Source organism: Apis dorsata, unplaced genomic scaffold, assembly GCF_000469605.1.
Source record: "Apis dorsata unplaced genomic scaffold, Apis dorsata 1.3 scaffold_177, whole genome shotgun sequence".
NCBI lineage: Eukaryota > Metazoa > Arthropoda > Insecta > Hymenoptera > Apidae > Apis > Apis dorsata.
The window spans coordinates 184039-187457 of NW_006263464.1; positions in this window are offsets into that span (position 1 = coordinate 184039).

Consider the following 3419-nt stretch of genomic DNA (forward strand, 5'->3'; position numbering starts at 1 on the left):
AATTAATCCAGGAAATAACGTAACATAATGCAAATACCGCAGATAGTATTATTACAAAAAACAATATTATAATAAACATAGAAAGAAAGATATCTCGACGATATTTTACACATTTTAGAACTAATTTAATTTGTCGCGCGAATTCCATTAAATTCAACCAATAATTCATAAAGACGACAGTCAAGAGCCTTTCATCGCGACGAGGCAGTAACCAACCTCCATAGATTTGTTTGTCGAGGCCACATTGTAATATCTTATATGCACATCCGCTTCGATAAACACGCTATATACAGGGTGTTTCCGGTTTCAAACTTTGGGAGCGTATCGAGCCGCCCAAAATGAAACAGGAAGTTCGTGTAAACACGCGCCTCCGCAATCGCTTTAACTTCTCTCTTCTGGATACACCGATATTACTTACAAACCGAAACCGAGTTTCAACTCCGCAGAATTTCAACGCCGCAAATATAAAAATTTTCCTTCGAAAAATCCCACCTCTACCGATTATTTTCACATTCGAAATCCCTCTTCCCCATCTGCTTCCTCATTAACCATAATTACCATCTTTAAACCACCTGAAAGAACTGCCTCCTCCCCTCCTACCCACCTTATTTACAACAAACCACAACCCGGTCAATCTTTCTATCTCACCATTCATATCGTTAACCACGCGACGTTCAAGCCTCTCGTACAGAAGAAGTTTCATTAAAAGGCATCGTGGCGGAGGTATATATATATATATATATATACACAAGTACGTGCCCTACGGTTGGTTCGGCTCCAGTTCAACTCGTTTCAGGATGCGCGATTCAGCAACGGCCACGCGGTGTAATTACACGGAACGTCAAGGCCGAAGGGGCCTTAACGCGTTAAAGACAAGATCGTGGGCCGCGATACCGGGAATCGAATGAATTAACATTCGAGCACGAATGATTCGGAGCGTGTTACCGGTGGCCGCACACGCGGCACCCATTTATAAATAGAGACACGCGTTCCAGCCCGTGGGGCTCCACGATCTTTGAAACCGATTCGGATCTGGATCGTGTCGCGGTATATCCATCGCGGCTCGCTTTCAAACAAACATGGATCTACCCTTGGAAATAGGGATGGGATCGTGTGGATTCGTGAATTATGAAAATTCGTATGAATATTAATTGATCAGTAGTTGTACTTTCTACGTGTATCTTCTGTGTAAGGAGATTTATGGTATGTTAATGTAGAACAATGTCGAATTGAATATTTCGTTTTCGAAAAATATGTCTGTCGAAATGACTGTCAAGAAAAAGAAGAAATTATGTAAGAAGAATTTGTACTAAATATTGTGCGATACATGTCTTGAAATGGATTTTTAATTGCGAGAAGAGAGGAAGTCGAGAGTTATCTGGATATTTCTATCTCAAATATTGGATACACCTTTACATCTCGAATGATAACGGATATTTTCTTTTTGCAGTTAAAGAAAAAAAAAAAAAAAAGAAAACCAAACTGCATAATAATCCAATTACTTTACATATAAATGTAAAGAACGAGGCATCATCTGCATGAATAATAATCTTATCTCGCTAACGTGAGCGAAGTTTCTCCAAGTCGAAGATCGATATAATAATTCAAACGCTTTCTACATAAAAATACAAAGAAGAAAAATGAAACACCACGAATATACGAATGTTCATCGGCATAAACGAGATTGCTTCAAGTTCAAAACCAGCTTAATAATTCAATCACCTCGTATATAACCGTCGAAACAACATCCGTATGAATACTGATCAAGTCTCGCCAACGTGAAGTGAAACTTTTCTTTCTTTCTTTCTTTTTTCCTTTTTTAATCAAAATTGGATTCGAGAACATCGCGAAATTAATCCCCCCCATTCTTGTTGAAAAATCATCGCAGCACGCTATGCGTATAATGTTTCGTAACGAGGATGCAGAAGCGCTCTCTCTCTCTCTTTCTCGCTCTCTCTTTCTCTCTTTCTCTGTCTCTCTCGGCTCGAGTCACGGGAAGCCATTAACGCCAATTGTGGTTTCATTAATTTTCATCCTTGCTTTCGCTGGCTGAAGGTGACGGCCGGGAATCCCGGATTGAGAACCCGTTCCCCTGGGCCTCACGTGGACCTGGTTCACGCAAGGTCGACGGTCTGAATGTGTATGCACGGCTTTTTTGCTTCGGGTGTTGCCTCGTGCTGGTGGTGGATTGATGCATTGGGTGCTGGGCGGACCCAAGCAGCTCGCTTTGCGCTTGGGTGGCTTCGTTTAAACACAAGAGTTTAATTGGGTTGTGAAATATACACACTTCGTGAAGATTGGCGAGAAACGAGGATACTGCGAAGGTATATGGAGAGGAAGTAGATGGTGAGGACATTTCTCGAGGTTCGTGGAAGAAGGGTTGTTGGTTATGTTAATTATTTTTGATATTTTTTCTATTTTTTCTTTTTCTGTTCTTTTAAATAATTTAAAATGTTTTTGTGATGATGATGATTTTAAGAATTTGGTTTCTTTTTTCAGTGATATTGGAACATTCTAATTTTTCATAAACAGATATATTCTTGTTAAGTATATACATTTTCTCTCTTGCTTTTTTGTAAAATTATTAACATAACAAATTAATGTAATATTACTATATTACATTAAATATAATAATCAGATAACTCTATGATTCTCCTTAAAAAGATTGATTCTTTGAACACACATACATCAAAGTCCAGATCATTTTGTAAAAGAAGAATAATAGAAATTTCCACTTCGATCACTGGATTCTGGAAAACCACTTCCAATCATTATTAATTTACACACTTCGATTGAAAATCAAATACCATTAACAAACCAGATCCAAACAGCAAACAAGATACTCGTGACTTATAATAAACAAACACTTCGTATCTCGTAATTGCCGCATAATTAATAACGAATATAAAAGAGAAAGAGAGGGAGAGAGAGAGAAAAAAGAAGAAACAGTACGTAAAGAGCGAGCATAAAAAATGCTCGATATTCTCGTCCATTCTGGCCTCTTCTTGCTAACCTTTCGCGTTGGCCCTCGGCGTCGTCGATGTCGGCATCGCAATCGTGAAGGCGACGTGGAAGTGTTGCCAGGGGAGGTACGTGTCTGGCGATATGGAAATAATTACCGGGGCGAGGCACGAATTAATTAAGAGATACGTAAGTAGCGTATATTACGCACGAGATGCAATTACGTCGTCTTTGAGTCCCGCAGCCAACGCCCCGGTTCCAGATATATATAAAACGAAGTGCAACCAGGATAGGCTTTGACACCGTTCGAGACATCAAATGAAGCTGGAATATCCCGCGTTTATCGACTTCTTATCGGGTTAGACGACGATGGCCATCGATAGCCAGGAAATTGTCGCGGTTGTTAACGGAGGAAGTCGAACGGATTGAGGGAGGAGAGTTAAAGAGAGAGAGGGGGA